Raw genomic sequence first — 23677 nt, 5'->3', positions numbered from 1 at the left:
TGAATTAGTTATCTATTGCTACATAATAAATTACCCCCAAAACTTAGTGGTTTACAACAATAAACATCTATTATATCATATACTTTCATGGGTCAGGAATTCGGGGACAACTTAGTTGGGTGGTTATGGTTCAGAGTCTCTCAGGAGGTTGCAGTCTAGATGTTGGCTGCGGCTACAGTCACCTGAAGGCCTGACTGAGGCTGGAAGATTTTCTTCCAAATTTGGTCATTCATTCACACACCCAGAAAGATAGTGCTGGGTGTTGTCAACAGCCTCAGTTCCTCACCACACAGATATCTCCATAGGGCCATGTGAATGTCCTCATAGAATGCAAGCCAACTTCCCCAAGAGTGAGTGATCCAAGAGACAGTAAGGGAGAAGCCACAATGCCTTTTATGATCTAGTCTCAGAAGACACACACTGTCACTCTTGCCATATTCTATTCATTAAAAGCAAGTTACTGAGTCCAGTTTACACTCAAGACAAGGAAAATAAGGCTCCACATCTTAAAGGGTATAATATCAAAGACCTTGCAGATATGTTTTAAAACCACCATACACTCCAAGTTTACGTACTTGACATAGTAATGGAAAATTCACTATTGGTGAGACTGTAGTTGAAACAAGGGACAGGTCCTAGGGTAGGGCACAAGAAGATGAGCTTCTTTGGATATGCTTGAGATATACCCAAGTTGCGCAATTTCAATTTAAAAAAAAATTTTTTTTTAATTAAAATTTATATTTTTTGCTATTTTTTTTCTCCTTATCCTATCACTAGTATAGTTCTTTCTACAGAGATAATCACAGAACTTTTGGGTTTATTTTGATTTGACTCTAATGCAAGTTGATGCTCCCATAGCAATTTTTAAAAAGCAAGTGCTATTGTCAAGGCAGAGGGGGAAAATTTGATCCAGATGCTGAGGAGAAAATTGTGTTGCTCTCTAATAGAAATCTATTATACTGAGGTTACAGTCAGTTCCTTTCAGAGTCACAGGGTTCTTGTGGCCAGTTGAAGAGCCAAAACCCTCTAATCTACGGCAGAACTCAATTTCTTCATACTTCTTGGCTTGCTGTGTAATAGTGTCATGATGATTAGATCTGTATTTATGCAGATTACTCAAGCAGGATATAAGATGATTGAAATTATAGTCAAGAATACCAAGTGTGATTCTATTATACATCCCAGGTAAGAAATAATTCAGATAGTCATACTGAATAAATAAAAGGGGGGATATTTCAAGAGAGATATCTGGGATATGATACCAGAGGCAGAATATGAGAGAAAGGGAGGAGTGAAGAAAAACTCAGATATGTCTGGTTCGGATGACCAACAAATACCAGATTGCCCAGGGCTTTCAAAGTCTCAGTGCTGAAGGTCTCATATTCTGGGAAACCCCTCAGTCCCAGACAAATTGGTACATTTGGACACCATAAGATAGGAATAGCATTCACTTATAAAGGATACAGGAGAAGGAATATTTCTTCCGTGAAAAATACACTCTGTGTGAACATGTTGAATTTAAGATAACAACAGAATATATAAAGAGAAACAAACCAAAAATGCATTTTCAGAGCCCTGTGGGAAGGCTGGTTCTGGATGTGGAGAATCGTCAGTCATCATATGAGCATGAGTGTCATGCAAGAGAATGAGAATGTCTCAGGAAGGCTACAGAGTTAAAAAATGGGGGACGGGGATTAAGACTAGTATTAAGTTTTGAAAAAAAGTGATGGGTGTGAATGCTAGTGGAAGAAGAAAACTTATCAAAAGAGACTGAGAGAAAGGCGGGGAGAAAAAAAGGTAGTGATTATCCCAGAAAACAAGGAAAGAAAGAATGTTTAGATCTGAAGGACAAAAATGTTAAATGCCAAAGAAATAAGTCCACAGAACCTGGGAATTAGGTCTATTTCTTGTGGTGATTGAAAGGGATGATATCAGGAGTCAGCTCTAGGACTTAAGGAAAAACCTTGGGGCCCAACCATAGTTAACTTAAAAAGTCACACCCAATACAAACAGGCCCACCTATGCCCCAAGAGCATGCAACATCACTTCCATGTTATTCTCTATTTCCAGGCCCTGAGAAACTATTCAACCTTTACTGATAGTTTTATTTTAAAACAATGAATATTTATTGAAAAATTAGCATGTGCCAGGCACCATATATGCTTTATCTCATTTAATCCTTACAATAACCTAATGAGGAACTATTATGAATATACCTCATTTTGCTCCTCTTCAATTTCTCTCCATGTGGAAAAATCCGTAATGGCAAAAGTTGAAGAATTTTCTATAACATGTCATATTCCAATAACATTGCCCTAGTATTTTAGAGTGTTCAGTATCTCTGGAAGGTGAATCTGCTTTGAGTCCCAAGGATCAAATGAAATATTTTTTCTAATTTATAAATATATCTTTGAATTCTATTATAATCTTCTGAGGTACAATAACCTCCCCGACCTCATGGTAGCTAACAGGTTAATGAAGGCCTAGTTTCAATTCTTTCTATAAGAGTGCTAAATAGGAATTCCATGGCAATCCAGCGGTTAAAACTCCACGCTTCCAATGCAGGGGGCAAGAGTTTGATCTCTGGTCAGAGAACTAAGCCCCTGGAGAAGGGAAAGGCTACCTACTCCAGTATTCTGGCCTGGAGAATTCCATTGACCATAGTTCATGGGGTAGCAAAGAGTCAGACAGGACTGATTGACTTTCACTTTCACTTCTTTGGAAGAACTAAGATTTTAAGATTTGATCTCTGCTTGGGGAACTAAGATCCCACATGCCACGTGGCATGGTTTAAAAAAAAAAATCCTAAATAAGCATTCAAATATCCATGTGCTTATTCTCTCAGTCGTGTCCGACTCTTTGTGACCCCATGGACTATAGCCCGCCAGGCTCCTCTGTCCATAGGGATTTTCCAGGCAAGAAGGAATGGGTTGCCATGCCTTCCTCAAGGGGATCTTCCCAACCCAGGGATCGAACCCAGGTCTCCCACAGTGCAGGCGGATTCTTTACCATTTGAGGCACCAGGGAAGCCCAATTATCCATTCGTTCTCCAATATTATACTCATAATCTCTACAACTGAATAGTTTACTAATTGTTTTATCTTGGTCACTTCTGTTTACCTATAAAATGGTAACCTTCTGGATGTCAGAAATCAATCACTGTACTCTTCTCATCCCCTAATACATCTAATACATTATTTGATTCTATATGCCTTCATTAATATTTGATGGCTGAGTCTTCATACTCAGAAACAAAATCATGACCAGAACATGCTTGCATCATCTCTATGATGGTCTTCCTGATGTTCCCTGGCAGGAACACCATTATATAACCACGTTAGTCTGAGCTCTTCTCACCAAATCATTTCATTAGACATAGAACTAATTTATACACTGAATGAAAATGGAAGAGCACAGAAACAAAAATGTACTATATGTGGTATCGCCTGTAAAAGAACAAATGAATAGATATCCATAAGAACTGGCATTATCTCAAAAGTCTTCTTGTGAAAGATTAATGTAAACCTTATTTGTTACAGTTACACGAGCTTCTGTATACATTTTCCCTGTGATATTGGTAATAGCAATAATATCATATTTCCAACTCACCAAAAGTTAAAACTCTCAGAGATAGAACATATATAAGCAACTAATGAAACAGACTCCATTTTTCCCTCTCTGCATTACTCAAATTAAAAAAACTTCAGAGTTATCAATTTTTCTGTAAGACATGCAGGCCTAGGCTTGTATAACTACAATTTCTGCTAACTGGTCACAGGCTAGTATTTTCACACCTTTTTTGTACTAAATGGTTAGAACTGATCACTCCACCAGAAGCTGTCACCAAGACATCATCATTTAAAAATCCTAATAATACATGCAGCATTAAGACTGAGGATTTTTTTAATGTTTAATGTTTTTGCATTTCAGTAAACTCTTGTAAATACCACCCATTTGCTTTCTGTACAATTACAACACATAAATGCCTGCTAAGATAAAGCTGAAAATTTTTGTATTCAATTTGCCACATATAAACAGTACATTTCTAGGCTAAACAACTCTTTGGATAATTACCTGAATTTTCTGTAAGTGCTTTAGATTGATCATCTAACTTGATAAAAATCTGTCTGCTAAAAAAAAAAAGAGAGAGAGAGAGAAATAAATAAGGGCAGAGTGGAGGACAGTGAGGGAGGGAGAGCGTAAAACATCAAGCTTTGCTAATAAATAGTTCTCAGAAATATCAGCTCCCAATTTACTACTTGTACACAATGGGCCAGTTGGAACTTGTATGGTGATCCAATTTGCCACAGCTCTTGTTTTTAGTCTTTGTGGAGCTGCTGTGTGAGCACAGTGGGGGCCGCTCCTGCGCATCCCCTGAGTCAATCAGTGGGCTTTTGTCTCCTGCTGGTCAAAAATATCAGGTGGCTTTGAGAGTCTAATTATCAATGAAAAATTAAATTCAATACAGAAATGTAGCCACAAGCACCCCCCTCCTCACCCTTTCTGTGCCCTCCCCACCCCAGGCACATGATGGAGTATCAAGTTATTCCTTAGGAGTCCAAAAAAATAGCAAGAAAAAAAATAAAAAGGCACAGGCCTGAAGAAGCAGGCAGGAGAATGACTGATTCTTATCAGCAAAGGGTCGGGAGTTTCCCCTTAGAATTGTTGGGCCACATTGCTTCATAAAATTTTCTGGCAATAGTTTCTATCAGATATTGAATAAGCAGAAAAAATGAAAGAGGATATATGTTATTGTCATTAACCCCAATTTACTTGATAATTCAAATATGTCCTTTTCTAATGCAGTGAAAAAGTTCTTATTGTTTAAGTATATTCTATCTCTGCTGAATTTATCCCAGGTAGTTCAAAAACAGAAAGTTGAAAATGCTTGTAACTGCCACTTGATTCAGAGTTTCAAAGGTCAAGATAGATACATGTTCCACACTTCACATTCTAAGTCACAGAATAATAATTTGGACCTACCAATATCCCGGTACAGTACACCTCCAGTTTTCTACTCATGTATATTCTCTTTTTACCCTCTTGTCTTAAAAAAAAAAAAAAGTGCCCTAGTGATGAGAGATCAATTAGGTTATAAAGGAAGAAAAATCCTACCATCTTGATATATATACCCTTACCAATCTTCCTTTAAGATACTCTTCTAAAAACTGAAACATTAAAGTCAATCAAAGCAAATCTTCTCATGGTGCTCAAACACTCCAAATATAATATCATTATACATAATTAAAAGTTCTCCAGTAAGTATAATGGTTGATTCACAAAGTCCACTGAAGTATAAAGTCGTCTTTCATCTGAGGAACTTTCAAGAGATGATATCAACCTTGGGTTAACTATCTGTAGAGGTCCTTCAAGCAGAAAATATGCTTTTCTCTATGAGTCCAAAGGTATAAAAAGTCTTGAATATATTGTTAGGTAACAGAGTGGACTAGAAATCCCTCCAGCGCTTCTAAATTCTTAGGACACCAATTATGGAATTGTTTGAACCTGTTCTAAGGATCACAAAGGCTCAGTAAATTATAGTTAAACTTATCCAAGGGACACTCTGGGAACTCAACAGTAAATACAATAAAGAAATACCCTCATGATCAGAGGAAGGCAGAGGAAAGGAACAATATTAAAGGTAAGCTTATAGCATGAAAACATGAATTTTCATTTTTAATGTTTTAAATAAAACTTTTCATCCCTGCAAATAGATGCTTTTTGACAACTCTAACACTACTTTGAAAAGAAAGACACTTACTATACACTGAGAAATACAAATCTTATTTAAAATGACCATATATTATATAACTAAACTTCCCTGATGGCTCAGTTGGTAAATAGTCTGCCTGCAATGTGGGAGACCCAGGTTCGATCCGTGGGTGGGGAAGATCCTCTGGAGAAGGAAATGGCAACCCACTCTAGTATTCTTGCCTGCAGAATTCCATGGACAGAGGAGCCTGGTAGGCTGCAGTCCATGGGGTCACAAAGAGTCAGACACGACTGAGTGACTAATACTTATCATATAACTAAAGAACAGACTTTGAACATGGCACTATTCATAGAGAAGAGCAGCTATCTGACATTCTTTAGCTTTTACATATTTTATGTAAATTTTGCTAATTAATCTTAATACCCAAACACAATATATATGTGCATAGCAGTACCACATCTGAAATAGTTACAAAACAAGGGTCACTCTTCACAAATGGCCATAAAGTAAAAGCCTAACAATTAAAAATGATAACAGATATAAACTAGATAAAGATTATCTTTTCAATATATTTCAAACCTATAACAACCAAGAATACCAAAAACTGTGTTTCTGTACTGATACATCTTTGTTGAAACTGGTTTAATTAAATGGGCAGAAAAAACTTTATTCCTTTCATTCTTTCTCTTAGGCTTTACTAAATAAAATTAAGTTAATCATTAAAATATGGATGAATTCACAGAATACAATCTTTTTCCTTTTAATAGATTCTATATTACCTACTTGGAGTGTTTTGAAATAAAAGTGTTATTTTATGTAAAACTAAAAATCTGTATGATATTCGATATATACATATTAGTGTAAACAGCATGGTTCACATTAAGACAAAAGTTTAGCTACATAAAAGAGGATCTCTTTAACTGAGATTTAAAGCGGGGGTAAATACTTTATGCAAATACACTTCAGGTTTTCTTCCTGATGCACACCCAGAACTTCTAAAACAAAGCTATAATGTCATTTAAAGTTGCATCATACATTTTATATTTTATACATTTTAAATTAATGAACTTAATGGACAATGCATTAGAAAGAAAACAGGCAAATTACAGAATAATTTAACATTGCAAAGAAACAGAGCAACTTGCAGGACATTAAACACTCTATTTTGACATGGAATGCCTGAAGCTAAAGCAATTAAAGCTGTAAAATATTGCTGGCTGACATGATGTGTATGTAAATTTGTCATTCATTGGCAAAGGTTTGTACCAATCACTGGGAATGTTCACAGTAAAACAATCCATGTACCATAAAATGCATTTAGAGCAGTCCTCTAAGAGAGTTGTTGTGTATCATTTAGGTATCTGAACATTATTAATGATAAATTCTTGGTTTAATAAGAGTCTTCTATGGAAATGACCTTAAACTTAGTTCTTGACATATTACTTATGTCTGTGCTTGTTTCTTAAAGAGAAATAACATTTTTAACATATCCCACCACAAGAAGAGAAAATACAGGTAGAGCTTGGCATTATATTTAATTTGGTTAAGTTTTTCCCTAGGCCCCCAAAAGAAGACCTACCTTTGAGTATTACATAAACTCTACCCTCTACAAATACAGTCTAACAGGGCTATACTGAATTCTAGCCAGTGACCTGATTTATCACAGCTTAGAAATAATGGTATTCTCCCACAAGAGGAAGGAGGAAAAAAAAAAACAAAACAAAACACAGTAATCCCCCAAATTCACTGTTGCTATGGAAGAGATGGGGATGCCTGCTGAGACTGAAAGTCACAAAATATTTGGGCAGTTGAGAAACTGTAGGCCCATCTTCTATTGCCAAAGCCTGAAGACTCTCTTTGCCAGGACTCCCTGGTCATTTGGCACTACAGAGAAACGCTGGGCAGAACCCCAGCAGAAGATATAAGGAAACCAGGCACATTTTAATATTCATCTATCAAAGCTCTGCAAATCATCCTTTCAAATTAGATGAACCAACAAGAGCCAAGAGAACATTTTAATAAATACCAAAATGACTTCATAATAGTCAAAATAGTTGGTGAATGCTAACTCATATTTCTTAGACATTTCACCAATAAGTTTAATTAAACTTTCCCAAAGCCTATGAATGAGGGAATACCTTTATCTCTTTTTACTTTTCGTTTTAAGAAAGAGAGCTGGTTCATAAGATTTCATAGCTCTAATTCCCCTTTCTAAAACTCTATATTCCAGTCCTTCTTGGCTGTTGTAGAAAAGAAATAAAAGGTTAATCTCCCACCTTATGTTTTGGAGAAAATCATCACAAACCATAAGCTCCATTTGGTAAATAAGAAACTGCACAGGAGACTCTGACTTGCCAAACACTGAATATTATACACACGATACTGTGTTATAATCCAAACCAAGAATCCTTAAACATTATGTCTAAATTAAATGAATTAGAAATTTAAATTTATATATGAAGACACTAGAAAAGAAAAAATCTCTACTGTCAGATCAGATCAGATCAGTTGTTCAGTTGTGTCCGACTCTTTGCGACCCCATGAATCGCAGCATGCCAGGCCTCCCTGTCCATCACCAACACCCGGAGTTCACTCAAACTGATGTCCATCGAGTTGGTGATGCCATCCAGCCATCTCATCCTCTGTTGTCCCCTTCTCCTCCTGTCCGCAATCCCTCCCAACATCAGAGTCTTTTCCAATGAGTCAACTCTTCGCATGAGGTGGCCAAAGTATTGGAGTTTCAGCTTTAGCATCATTTCTTCCAAAGAAATCCCAGGGCTGATCTCCTTCAGAATGGACTGGTTGGATCTCCTTGCAGTCCAAGGGACTCTCAAGAGTCTTCTCCAACACCACAGTTCAAAAGCATCAGTTCTTCGGCGCTCAGCCTTCTTCACAGTCCAACTCTCACATCCATACATGACCACAGGAAAAACCATAGCCTTGACTAGACGAACCTTTGTTGGCAAAGTAATGTCTCTGCTTTTTAATATGCAGAGGTTGGTCATAACTTTCCTTCCAAGGAGTAGGCGTCTTTTAATTTCGTGGCTGCAGTCACCATCTGCAGTGATTTTGGAGCCCCCAAAAATAAAGTCTGACAGTTTTCACTGTTTCCCCATCTATTTCCCATGAAGTGATGGGACCAGATGCCATGATCTTCGTTTTCTGAATGTTGAGCTTTAAGCCAACTTTTCCACTCTCCTCTTTCACTTTCATCAAGAGGCTTTTTAGTTCCTCTTCACTTTCTGCCATAAGGGTGGTGTCATCTGCATATCTGAGGTTATTGATATTTCTCCTGGCAATCTTGATTCCAGCTTGTGTTTCTTCCAGTCCAGCGTTTCTCATTATGTACTCTGCATATAAGTTAAATAAGCAGGGTGACAATATACAGCCTTGACATACTCCTTTTCCTATTTGGAACCAGTCTGTTGTTCTATGTCCAGTTCTAACTGTTGCTTCCTGACCTGCATACACATTTCTCAAGAGGCAGATCAGGTGGTCTGGTATTCCCATCTCTTTCAGAATTTTCCACAGTTTATTGTGATCCACACAGTCAAAGGCTTTGAGTTTAATAATCCTGACAGCCTCCTACATAACTTGCAAGATAAGAATATTAGACTATGAATCTCACTCCTGGGCATATATCTGGACAAAACTATAATCTGAAAAGATATATTCACTCCAATGTTCATAGCAGCACTATTTACAAGAGCCAAGGCATGGAAGCAACCTAAATATCCATTGACAGATGAATGGATAAAGAAGTTGTGTTACATATATATAATGGAATATTACTCAGCCATAAAAAGGAAAGCCTTTGAGTCAGTTCTAATGAGGTGGATGAAACTAGAGCCTAAATACAGAGTGAAGTAAGTCAGAAAGAGAAAAAGAAATATCATATATTAACTCATACATATGGAATCTAGAAAAATGGTCCTGATGAACCTATCTGTAGGGCAAGAACAGTTGCAGACATAGAAAACAGACTTGTGGACACAGCAGGAGAAGGTGAGGGTGGATGAATGGAGAGAGTAGCTCTGAAACAGCTACATTACCATATGTAAAATAGACAGCTAGTGGAAAGTTGCTGTAAAACACAGGGAGCTCAACCTGGTGCTCTGTGATAGCCTAGAGGGTGGGATTGGGTGGGGGTGAGAGGGAGGTTCAGAAAGAGGCAACATGTGTATACTTTTGGCTGATTCACATTGTTGTATGGCAAAAACCAACACAACATTGTAAATATCCTCCAGTTTAAGATAAATAAAAAAAGATCTAGTAGATAGCATATTCAAAAGAAGAGACATTACTTTGCCAACAAAGGTCTGTCTAGTCAAGACTATGGTTTTTCCTGTGGTCATGTGTGGATGTGAGAGTTGGACTGTGAAGAAGGCTGAGCGCCGAAGAACTGATGCTTTTGAACTGTGGTGTTGGAGAAGACCCTTAGAGTCCCTTGGACTGCAAGGAGATCCAACCAGTCCATTCTGAAGGAGATCAGCCCTGGGATTTCTTTGGAAGGAATGATGCTAAAGCTGAAACTCCAGTACTTTGGCCACCTCATGCGAAGAGTTGACTCATTGGAAAAGACTATGATGTTGGGAGGGATTGGGGGCAGGAGGAGAAGGGGACGACAGAGGATGAGATGGCTGGATGGCATCACTGACTCGATGGACGTGAGTCTCAGTGAACTCCGGGAGTTGGTGATGGACAGGGAGGCCTGGCGTGCTGCGATTCATGGGATCACAAAGAGTTGGACACAACTGAGCGATTGAACTGAACTGAACTGACTGATATATATATACAATGAAATGTTATCAGCCATATAAAAGAAGAAAATAATGCCATTTGCAGCAACATGAATGGACCTGGAGATTATCATACCAAGTGAAGTCAGAAAAAGACAAATACCATATGATATCACTTCTTTGTGGAATCTAAAATATGACACAAATGAACATAATTACAAAGAAAAAGACTCAACAGACATAGAGAACAGACTTGTGGTTGTCAAGACGAATGGGAGTATAGGGGAGGGAGGGATAGGGAGTTTGGGATTAGCAGACGTAAACGATTATACATAGAATGGATAAACAATAAGGTCCTACTGTATAGCACAGGGAGCTTATTTAATATCCTATAATAAATCATAATGTAAAAGAATATGAAAAAGAACATATATATAACTAAATCAGTTTACTGTATGCCAGAAACTAATATAATATTGTAAATCAACTATACTTCAAAAAAATAAATTTTAGAAACCAAAATGAAAATTTTTAAGGAATATTAGCTAAGAGTCAGACATGACTTCAGTCAGTCAGCAACTTCACTTTCACCTTTCACTTTCATGCATTGGAGAAGGGAATGGCAACCCACTCCAGTGTTCTTGCCTGGAGAATCCCAGGGATGGGGGAGCCTGGTGGGCTGCCATCTATGAGGTCGCAGAGTCAGACACAACTGAAGCGACTTAGCATCAGCAGCAGCTTGTGGGAATAAATATTTATTGAGCATCTCTGATAGGCATTAGGGAAAATTTTTTAATGAATAATGTATATCTTCAAAACGGTTGTAGTCTAAGGAGAAAAGTAAGCCAATAATCAAATATCATACATACAAGGATGGCTAAATACTAAATAGAGGTATAATGGACAAAAGAAGAAAGTAAGTAGGAGTGGGAGGAAAGAAGAAAAACTTTGAAGAAAATAGAGTAAGGCATTGACAAACAGAATGGGAAGTGGTAGAATGACTCTGTGAACTGGCTCAAGTGCCACTCCATGTGTGCATGCAGTGATCTATATAGCCATGCACTCTTACTGTCCACAATCAACAATTTCACATTGGTTTTAGAAATAAATACCTCTCACAGAGGTATCTAGGATGTACTTGCAAATAAATCCGCTTCATTCTTGGCATTATAACTTAGAAAAGCGATAATCTTGACACTTATATGCCAGCAAGACAATTTCTATGTTGAAAAGGTGATCACACATTTCAGTGTCTCATAAACAATAAATATGAGTCATAGCAATGCTGCCCAGTGTGAACAGACTTCAGAGCCCTAAGAACTAAAATAATTTTAAAATTATCATTGCCTTTGGGCAGTAATAACCATTGGCCTCTTTTTTAATCTAGAAGCTTAAAAAATAATTCTAATGTTCATCTTCGTAACCCTTACTGGAGTAGGAAAACATTGAAACATGGTCTTCTTTGTTATAAACATGTGGTATCTATGAAGTCCAATATTAATCCCATTTGCACCATAAAATGTATGATCCACTTGAGCCTTGCTCTCCTGTGAATTATGAATCATAGTAGTACACTGGGGAGAGTTATCATGTCTCTATGGTTCCTACTTTGTTTCTTCAATTTTTTCTTCAAATATCTTGGTACCAAAAGTATCTAGGAAATTTGAAGTCCCCCATATGAAATATCTTAATAAATTCTTTACACATACTCTCTACTCTTTCCATAAAACATGTAGCTTAAGAGAACCAGGAGATCACCAAATAAAATAACACTAGTATATTTTTATCCCTTAGAAGGAAAGGCTACTTATTATAGTCTTATTGCTTTGGTGAGTAGCTAAAATATCCAATTAATAGGGTTTAACCTATCAGACAGAATTTGTTTTTAGAATAATGAAAATGTGTTGTCATTACATTTGTATTCCCTTGTTTTTGAGGTATGATTCATTATAACTTATTTTAGCTGTTCTGTTTTCCAATTCTTCATATTTTCACATCTTTTCCAACCTGACAAGACTTTACAGATTTTTCTCTATTGGTATGCTTTTGTTCTCCAAGCCTCTTAAGTATGGGTGTGGTAAAAATACAAAGAGAGTCTGGACGAGAGCTTTCTCACAGGAAAAAGCATCCGTTTTCTCTCTTCTGCTACACACACTGCAGATTCCAGTTAACAATGCATTAAGCAATACAGAATAGTAATTTTGAACCAAACATCATGCCAAATACTTCTGGTGAAAAATAGTTGCTAAATGTAGCTTCATTTTGAAAGTCACTGTTTCCATTAACAGTGTCTTCTAGTCGCCTTGTTTCAATAGTACTACTATTAACCATGAAATTTAACTGCTTCTGTTTACTCTTTGAATTTACCTATTAAACTGCCAACTCAATTTATTTTCCCAGTTGTCATTACCCTGTTAAGAATATTGCTAATAAGCTAAAGGAATCTCTATTCCTTTTCTTAGATTATGTAGCTGACTGAATTTGCTCACCAATACAATTTAGAATATAGGATCCAAAGGAAAGTGGAGTCAATTCCTGACAGCAGCCTTCACTTCTATCCCTATCAAAGAGGATCTTTTTTAAAGAGTTGGAAGAAGAGTGTTCCATGCATTTCTCTACTTACTACAAATAAATGACAACAAGTCTAGTGAGTCACATGACTAATTTGGAGCTATGAAAAATGAATGAGTTTAATTAAAAAGTAGGCTGGTAGTGCAATTAATTCAAGAATAAACTATGTTATATAACTAACACAATTTTACCACATGCTATTCCTCTCACTGACATCTACAAGACGTTAGATAAAAACAACTGAAAATTTAAAAATTTTTAATGTACTATATCATCGCCATAGTTAATAATGGTAACAAATATTTACTGTACCCTTAGGTTTCTCAAACTTATTTGCCTGGTATTCAAAATACAATGAAAGAGCAGACATGGTTCTTCCCATCAGAGAATCAAATTGTAAACATCACTTGGATATGCTATCTTTAATTAATCAATGACCTACACATTCAATCATGTAAACTTTACCTACTTTGACCTAGGGATTGGGGATGAAAAGACATATAAAACACACATTGAGGATAATGTTAGATGTTAATTTACTAGACACAATCAAAAAGTATGCACAGATTAATGTTCTTGATAACATTCCAGAATTTAGAAACTAGTACTTGGAAAAAAAAGATGTGATAACTCTTTAATAAGGAAACTTTGTTTCATCACTGAAACATTCTGAAACATCATTCTGACCAATCCACAAGGAATATTGCTCATTTTGCTAAAGAAAACTACCATTAAGTATTTTCAAACATAACTAATGAGATTAGGAAGTAAACCTCAAGGGTAAAGCTATCAACTGAAAAATTAGCTGAGATAAATGTTTATGAGCGAATTGTGTATTCTTAGTGAAGTAGTCAACATTTTACAACATTGGTGTTAAGCTGTAGGGGATTCCTAAAATATTATCACTGTTAACTGCAACAGATGCAACTCAGCTAATTTTTTAGAAACCTGAAATTCAAAAAGTAGTAGATCAGATTCCCACCTATGTAACAGATAATGCATCCTCTTATGAAGATTCACTTTCATATAGTTAAAGAAGGGCTGATCTGAGTAATGCGAGCGTCTGTGCTAAGTTGCTTCAGTAGTGTCCAACTCTTTGCAACCCCATGAATGGTAACCTGCCAGGCTCCTCTGTCCATGGGATTCTCTAGGCAAGAATCCTGGAGTGGGCTTCCCTGCCCTCCTCCAGGGGATCTTCCTGACCCAGATATCAGTTCAGTTCAGTTCAGTTCAGTCGCTCAGGCATGTCCGACTCTTTGTGACCCCATGAACTGCAGCACACCAGGCTTCCCTGTCCATCACCAACTCTCGGAGCTTGCTCAAACTCATGTCCATTGAGTCCGTGATGCCATCCAACCATCTCATCCTGTCATCCCCTTCTCCTCCTGCCTTCAATCTTTCCCAGCATCAGGGGAAATCAGGGGAAACTTTCAAATGAGTCAGTTATTTGCATCAGGTGGTCAAAGTATTGGAGTTTCAGCTTTAGCAACAGTTCTTCCAATGAATATTCAGGACTGATTTCCTTTAAGATGGACTGGTTGGATCTCCTTGCTGTCTAAGTGACTCTCAAGAGTCTTCTCCAACACCACAATTCAAAAGCATCAGTTATTCAGTGCTCAGCTTTCTTTATAGTCCAACTCTCACATTCATACATGACTACTGGAAAAATCATAGCTTTGACCCAGAGACAGAACCCTGCAATGGCAGACGGGTTCTTTATCGCTAGCACTACCTGGGAAGCTGAGCTTAGTAGATGTAAGCCAATCACAGCACTTATTCAGTATAGAATAAAGAAGGTCACTAATTACAGTTGCCAAAAGTCAAGTTTTCTACAAATATGGCCAAGTCACCATGTAAGCAACAAGAATGTATGTCTTTCTTAAAACTGACATCACAAACACATGAAGTTAAGATACCTCACAAATTTAAGTCCTTCACAAATTTGCCCTCCTCATAGTGCACTATACCACATGTACTCTTAAGAGTCATCTTGAGAAACTTCAACTTTCGCTCCACTACAATCTTAGACTAAGTCACTTTAAGAAGCTCCTAGTAAAAGATAACATTTACCCAAAAAAAGAAAAAAAATGATATCTACTTCTAGATTTCACCTAAATAAATGTCATTCTACTTTTGACTGATGAGGAATGACATCGTCATAGCCAGAATTCTTTCTGCCTATGCAGCAAGTTGAGCCAAAGAAAAATGAGGAGAAAGGGTCAATAAATATGGTGCTGAGAAAAAAGATTAAATATTATTTTTCTCAGCCAATTGGCCTAAATTTATGTGTTGCTTTGAAGAACATCATTTGACTCTTAGTATACTTCAAACACAGAAGAAGATTTTTTCTTAATATCAGGGCCTAACTATATAACAATTTGAAATATGCAAACAAAAATTACTTTCTTTTAAAATGCTAAATTTTAAACTTAAAAGTGAAAGTGAAAGTTGCTCAGTCCTGTTTAGCTCTTTGCGACCCCATGGGCTGTAGCCTGCCAAGCTCCTCTGTCCTTGGAATTCTCCAGGCAAGAATATTGGAGTGGGTAGACATTCCCTTCTCCAAGGGATCTTCCCAACCCAGGGATTGAACCCAGGTTTCCTGCATTGCAGGTGGATTCTTTACCATCTGAGCCATGGGGTTATGTTAAAGACATATTTATGTGTCTTTTCTAAACACTTATTATTCATATCAAGAGTATCAAACCAATGCATTAAAATGATTATGAATCTCACAGACCATATAAAAAATCATTCTACAATGAATAGAATCCCTAATCTCCAAAACCAACTATTTCTCAGAGTTTCTAACACAAGCATCTGGAGCCAGAAAACTACTATAGAGGGAGAGGCGGGTTTGTTAGTTTTGTTTTTAACATCATAGCATTATTTCCCTTTGACTTGTAAAGCCTAAGGTATTATCCTTTCGTGGTGCTGATACTGGAAACTAAAGAAACATTTACATTATGGGTTCTGTGATATAATGAAAGATGTGTACTCTATATTACAAGACAGAAGAACTGTGATTTGATCTTCCCGTTAACTAAAACCATGTTAAAGACTGTGCTTCATAATGGGATTTTATGATGCTTTGTTCCATAAAGCACTCCTAGTCACAATGATAAGCTGATATTTTAACATTACCCATATAAATCCAAATTGAGTTTTTAAATCAGAATTTCAGGCAGAAATCAGTCTCAAAGCATCACAGCATTTTTAAACACTTATAAGTGCTATGAAATTTCCCTGGACATTGAAATATTTTACATGCATCAGAGCCATGTATATATATATTTACACAGGACAATAAAGGTATACACAGATACATATATCAGTGCAAATTTGTCTATATAGATAAAGAGATGCTTCTGTTTGCATATGTATATTCATGAAAATTAGGGGAAAAAAGTCAAAACCAAATAAATATTTAATATGTCAGCACCTGTCATATAGTTTTGTGTGTGTGCTTTACTACTATTGACTAGCAGTAGTACTGCTACTCTAACCAACTTCATTAAAGAATAAAAGAAAAGTAATAAGTCATTTCACACTCTGTCTGACCATTATACAATAATAGCAAGATTTCATGCAAGGGTACAACATTATGCCCATCTGCAATCACAGTCTCTTTGCAAAAATCTCAATTCACACTTCACATGCAGCTAACCTTGTTACCATCCCTTCCTAAATCCATCAGTGTTGCAGCTGCACGTCTTCACAGCCCAACATCTTAAAATTCATCACTTTGGCACCTTAGCATCACTATAGGTCAAGATAAAGAATCCAACCAAGAATAATTAAAGGGCACCCAGATGTTTAGTTTACTTATCTCAAGCCTTCCCTTTAACATATTTGAATTGCCTGTGTGTACTATTTCTTTCATATTTTTAAGATAAGTGCAATGTGATTATTTTAAGGGTAAGAGCCCTGGAACAATACATTTCAGACTTCTTTTTTTTAGAAGTATAGTTCTTTGTAGTTGAAATTTGAACAAGAGGCGTGATAATGAGTAGGTTGAGGGAAGGAAAGGTGTTATCTCATTAAGGTAATTACTAAGACATCCCCACCATTACATCGGTTTGAAAATGTGGCAATTAAAGCGCCCTACATGGGCTCCTGGAGACAAGAGAACAAGACAGTTCTCCTGGAACTTCTGTGTTGCGGTTAATGTGTGTCATGTAAATGAAAGGGTAGACTATTGCTATTTAATTCTTTTTCTCAAGCCCCCACGCCCACCCTCAAACTTCTTTGTGGATTGTGGTTTTTTTTTTAACTTAACCTGAATTTAGTTCTGATAAAAGGTGCCATATTGATAGTTCTAGAAGCTAAAGCCTTCCATTTACCCACAGAATAGTTGGAGCACAGAAAAAACAGTAGAGCAACCTAGGCAAGCAACATGTTACCAACCTAAATCAAAAGATACATAACCTTCTTCCCTTCTCTTTAGCTAGGCAAGTCCCCTTCTCTGGTGAAGAACTGCCAAATTCATACTCAAAATCAGGGAAGTTTAACATATACATAAAAAATGTGTAAGTGGTGTTCTTAGGTTACTTTACCACAGCATATACAGGCTCATCACAGCTCTCAATTTACGCAGGCTGAATTTGCACTATTCATGAAACCACTTCCTTTGGCCAGTTTCTCCTCTCTCTTGAGCTGGTCATCTTGCTCTTTCATTGCTTCCACAGCCCTAGCTAAGACAAGTAATAAAGTGATATACCAAACATCTAGAATCCTTTCTCCAAAATCTTGGTTTCACACTCATTAAAGCATTATTCATCTCAAAAAATTAAGGAAATCTAAATGGCCAGCGATGAAAGAATGGTTGACTTGACTGTGATAAATTTACGGAAAAGAATCTTATGTTTCAAATATTATACTTACAAAGAGTTTTAAATAATACAGAGATACTTGTATTACTTATGGGAAAAGCATAAATGTTATCCCAGATGAAATATTATAACTATACAAAAATTCACAGCAAAATTCTAGAAACAACAAATTAAATATTAGCAATGGTTTTCTTTGAATGATAGAAAATGAACTTTTTTCTTCTCCCCTTAGTATTTTAAATTTTTTCCACAGTGAACATACATTACTTTTATGATAGAAAAGTTATTTTAATAGATTTTACAAAAATCTTGTTTTTTGGTGGGTGTAGTAGGATTTGACCACACAAATTTAATTTCATTAAAATTGAAAGACAAAGCTGTAACACTGTAGTATCTCTTATCTTCCCCCTTTCTATCTTTACAGGAAAAAATGGGAGCAACAGGGATTTAAAGAAAAAATAAATAAATAAATAAATCAAATACATTGTTTAAAAAAAAAAACCTAGAATAGGTATTAAGCTAGATGACCTTTGAGATTCTTTCCAATCCTGATTGGATTTGGATCAAGATCACTTCAGTTTAAAATCCAATTACTTATTAACGTGGATATTGGAAAATATCCTTTTGCCAAATTTCTGGGCAAAACCAAGAATTGTGTTTCCCCAAGGGGCTGGATCATTCATGGGAGGAAAAGAAAAGCCTGTAAAACATGTTACCAAAGAAAGGATATCCTTCCTGAAATGTCACCAACGTATGTAGCACTGCTATTAATAAGCAGTGTCTTGAGTAGTTGGGCTTTTTTTAAAATCCTGTTCCAAACTGTTAAGAGTTATATCCAGCAAATTTACAAGCTTAATTCAATTTTTCAGCACGGACAGTGGTCAACAGAAATGCTAGGTCTATCACCTTTTGACCCCATAAAAACCTCCCAATCATATAAAATAACAAAAGTCAGGAGGATAAAAGTAGGCGGGAATGAAGACCCAAACAGACTCTGGGCCTCAGGCCTTAAAAGTCTTCAGGGGCCAGCTGCTGCTGCTAAGTAGCTTCAGTCATGTCCGACTCTGTGACCCCATAGATGGCAGCCCACCAGGCTCCTCTCCCTGGGATTCTCCAGGCAAGAACACTGGAGTGGGTTGCCATTTCCTTCTCCAATGCATGCATGCATGCTAAGTTACTCCAGTCATGTCTGACTCTGTGTGACCCCATGGACAGCAGCCCTCCAGGCTCCTCTGTCCACAGGATTCTCCAGGCAAAAGTACTGGAGTGGGTTGCCATTTCCTTCTCCCTCAGGGGCCAGAACTTCCCTCTATTGAATTCACTCACCTGAGGCTTCTCAACAGATCCCCGGGGTCATAGTATCTATTGGAATGAAAGCAGTCATTATTGCTTTACTAAATAAAGTGGAAAAGACATGAGGTGTATTCAAACTCCAATTGAACTTTCAGTTCAGTTCAGTTCAGTCACTCAGTTGTGTCTGACTGGGACCCCAGGGACTGCAACACGCCAGGCCTCCCTGTCCATCACCAACTCCCGGAGCCTACTCAAAGTCGTGGCCGTCGAGTTGGTGATGCCATCCAACCATTTCACCCTCTATCGTCCCCTTCTCCTCCCACCTTCAATCTTCCCCATCATCAGTTCAGTTCAGTTCAGTCGCTCAGTCGTGTCCGACTCTTTGCAACCCCATGAACCGCAGCATGCCAGGCCTCCCTGTCCATCGTCACCAACTGCCGGAGTCTACCCAAATCCATGTCCATTGAGTCGGTGATGCTATTCAACCATCTCATCCTCTGTAGTCCCCTTCTCCTAACCATCTCATCCACTGTAGTCCCCTTCTCCTCCTGACCTCAATCCTTCCCAGCATCAGGGTCTTTTCCAATGAGTCAGCTCTTCATATCAGGTAGCCAATGTATTGGAGTTTCAGCTTCAACATCAGTCCTTCCAAGGAACACCCAGGATTGATCTCCTTTAGAATGGACTGGTTGGATCTCCTTGCAGTCCAAGGGACTCTCAAGAGTCTTCTCCAACACCACAGTTCAAAAGCATCAATTCTTCAGTGCTCAGCTTTCTTCACAGTCCAACTCGCACATCCATACATGACCACTGGAAAAACCAGAGCTTTGACTAGATGGACCTTTATTGACAAAGTAATGTCTCTGCTTTTTAATATGCTGTGTAGGTTGGTCATAACTTTCCTTCCAAGGAGTAAGCGTCTTTTAATTTCATGGCTGCAATCATCCCCAGCATCAGGGTCTTTTCAAATCGAACTTTATACCCTGTTAAATATCCTCGAATACCAGACCACCTGACCTGCCTCTTGAGAAACCTATATGCAGATCAGGAAGCAACATTTAGAACTGGACATGGAATAACAGACTGGTTTCAAATAGGAAAAGGAGTACGTCAAGGCTGTATATTGTCACCCTGCTTATTTAACTTATATGCAGAGTACATCATGAGAAACGCTGGACTGGAAGAAACACAAGCTGGAATCAAGATTGCCGGGAGAAATATCAATAACCTCAGACATGCAGATGACACCACCCTTATGGCAGAAAGTGAAGAGGAACTAAAAAGCCTCTTGATGAAAGTGAAAGTGGAGAGTGAAAAAGTTGGCTTAAAGCTCAACATTCAGAAAACGAAGATCATGGCATCTGGTCCCATCACTGCATGGGAAATAGATGGGGAAACAGTGTCAGACTTTATTTTTGGGGGCTCCAAAATCACTGCAGATGGTGATTGCAGCAAATTAAAAGATGCTTACTCCTTGGAAGGAAAGTTATGACCAACCTAGATAGCATATTCAAAAGCAGAGACATTACTTTGCCAACAAAGGTTCGTCTAGTCAAGGCTATGGTTTTTCCTGTGGTCATGTATGGATGTGAGAGTTGGACTGTGAAGAAAGCTGAGCGCTGAAGAATTGATGCTTTTGAACTGTGGTGTTGAAGAAGACTCTTGAGAGTCCCTTGGACTGCAAGGAGATCCAACCAGTCCATTCTAAAGGAGATCAGTCCTGGGTGTTCATTGGAAGGACTGATGCTGAAGCTGAAACTCCAATACTTTGGCCACCTCATTCAAAGAGTTGACTCATTGGAAAAGACTCTGATGCTGGGAGGGATTGGGGGCAGGAGGAGAAGGGGACGACAGAGGATGAGATGGCTGGTTGGCATTACCGACTCGATGGACATGAGTTTGGGTGAACTCCGGGAGTTGGTGATGGACAGGGAGGCCTGGCGTGCTGCGATTCATGGGGTCGCAAAGAGTCGGACACGACTGAGCGACTGAACTGAAATATCTTTGGGGGAGGACTTTGGACAGGTGAAAATAACCGGGCCTTCCATAAGGATTGGAGAAAGAAATGGCAACCCACTCCACTGTTCTTGCCTGGAAAAATCCTATGGACGGAACAACCTGGCAGGCTGTATGTAGTCCATGGGGTCGCAAAGAGTCGGACACAACTGAGGGACTAACACTCCATAAGGATAAATAGGCCACGAGAGTCTCGGGAAGCTGCATGTCATTCCCTAGGTATCGTCAAAGATTTTAACCCAAAGGGACAACAAGACAGGGGTAAAAGAAATGGGTAACATTAGTTTGGGCCTGTTTGCTACAACTGACCCCCTAAAAAATTCCGGCTGCAAGCAGAACGAACAGTAGGCGGAAAAAGGGAAAATCCTACCAGCCGCAGCAAGGCCGCTTTCTTTCCTTTGATCTGATTGGGCACGGAATCTTTCGTGTGCTCTGATTGGGCACGGCTGAGGTGGGCGGGTCAAAAGCTGCCACGTGACAGGGATGGGTGCAGTTGTTCCCACTAAAGACCAGGCTTTTGGAGATACGCTCTGAAGTAAATCTAGAGAAACTCGGGGGGTGGGGGTAGAAGGGGGACTCGGGGGGTGGGAGATCCACAATACGGATTGCCAGAAATTTCAAAAGCAATCCAAAAAAGAAGACAAAATGAATTACCGCATACTCGCATTTATCCATTTATGTTTTATGTGATTTTCTGGTCTAATCTATTGATGCATAGCAATGAATGATTATGTGACAGCTACGCATTTATTCGCATATGAGTATGTGTAATGTAATGCCACAGTGTATTCACTCAGGGCTAGTGAAAAAGTAGGTGTCCCTTTGAAATCCTCTTAATCTAAGGGTAACAGTTTTGTAAGTTTCTGTCAATGGGACCTGTGTTGGAAATAGGGCAGATGAATAATAATTTGAGGTCTCTAAGTGATTATAGCCCTACTTCCAATGGACATCTCCGTCTATTAATATCTGGGTTAGAACTTCCCTGCCCATAGGTCTGCAGATGCCCAGCTTGGGGGTGTGAGAATGCTAAGAGTTGGTGCAAGAGGAAGTTGAACAATCTGATCCTTATTGGATCTTTCAGAAATTATGGCATGCCTGTTTTCTCAAATGAGGAGTATTAGGAAAATCAAAAATTTCATATTAGATCACTAGAAAGTAATTTACTAGCAGTTCAGTCAACCAGGAAACTGTGAGAAAGAGACCTACTATGGTCTCTTCACTTGAACAAGCCCCACATCTGAAAGCTATAAACAGTACCTTAACTTCCCTATGGTAGTTCCTATGGTAGAAAGTGAGTAGCACTTCCATATCCTTTTCCTAACACTCTATCAGCCAACTGGCTTTAGAAAGTAGAAATAGACTATTATTCCATAATGGGCATTCTAATTGTGTGGTATAGGAGCTGTGGGACAATGCACTATCACTAATTCCTCTCTCCTTAGGCAGTGGTATAAATACACATTGCTCCAAAGAAAACTTTTTCTCCGGTTTCACATAACCATGCACACCTTGGAATACCTTCTCCAGTCCCTGAATGTACTGGGAGCTCCCCCAATGGTGCCTGGCTTTCAAATGTGGGTAACCCACGATCCAGCTAAAAGTCTCTGTCAACATCTAAATTCCACTCAGCATTTCCATTCCTCTAATTCTAAAGGGAAAGAGGAAGAGGAGAGCCAGAGAGGCAGTAGAGGGGGTGGGGATAATCAACAATGAGGAGTTGGCTTCCTAGACCCGAGGGAAAATCTGAAGGGAGACGTTCATTTGCAACCTTGAGGCCTTGGGGGTGGGGGAGTGTTTGAAGTGGGATACAGATAGGAGCTTCTACTTGGGCAACGATTATTTTATCATCTTCACAGGAGGACGCTTCGTATTTTCTCCCAAGCCTAGTGAGATGTGAGAACAGGGGACCCAGCTCTGTAGGGCCTGCGCAGGCACCTTTCGTGAAAGTATTTAAATTCCTGTCCCTGATCTCTACAGCCCCTGTCCTGATGCACTCATTTCTCCCACACCGTCTGTAACGGGGATCAGGAACTTGGGGCCGCCGGGCTGTCCGGGGTTGGGTGAGGTGGGGATCGCAGAGGCCCGGCCTGGGCGCGCTCCGCTGGAGACCCAGAGCGCAGCCGGCCGGCGATGGAGGGACATGGGAACCGCGGCATAAATAACGGGCTGCAATGTGTGTGTGTGTTGCTGGGAGTGGGAAAGAGGATCCCACTTCCAGGGCTTCTTCACTGAAGAATCAAGTCAGGCGGGCAGACGCAGAGGTGGGTGGGGGCGGAAATCCCTCAACTCCACAAAGTGACAAAAGCCCTTTTTATCGTACAAGTTCAATCTCGGGCTCGCGAAGGTCCTCCTTTTTCAGTGGAGCTCCTGCGGGGTCGACCCGCTATCCCAAACCAAATAGTAACGGGAGCTGGGAGAGTCCCAAAACCGGGGAAAGGAGACGCGAGGTGGAAAAGCAGTGGAAATCCGGGCCTCAGCTTAACGCTACCTGCAGGGCGGCCGCCTCAGGAGTGCTT

Source organism: Bos indicus, chromosome 3 (assembly GCF_029378745.1).
Source record: "Bos indicus isolate NIAB-ARS_2022 breed Sahiwal x Tharparkar chromosome 3, NIAB-ARS_B.indTharparkar_mat_pri_1.0, whole genome shotgun sequence".
Lineage (NCBI taxonomy): Eukaryota > Metazoa > Chordata > Mammalia > Artiodactyla > Bovidae > Bos > Bos indicus.
The sequence above is the reverse complement of the archived record's forward strand: the minus strand, read 5'-3'. Positions refer to the sequence as shown.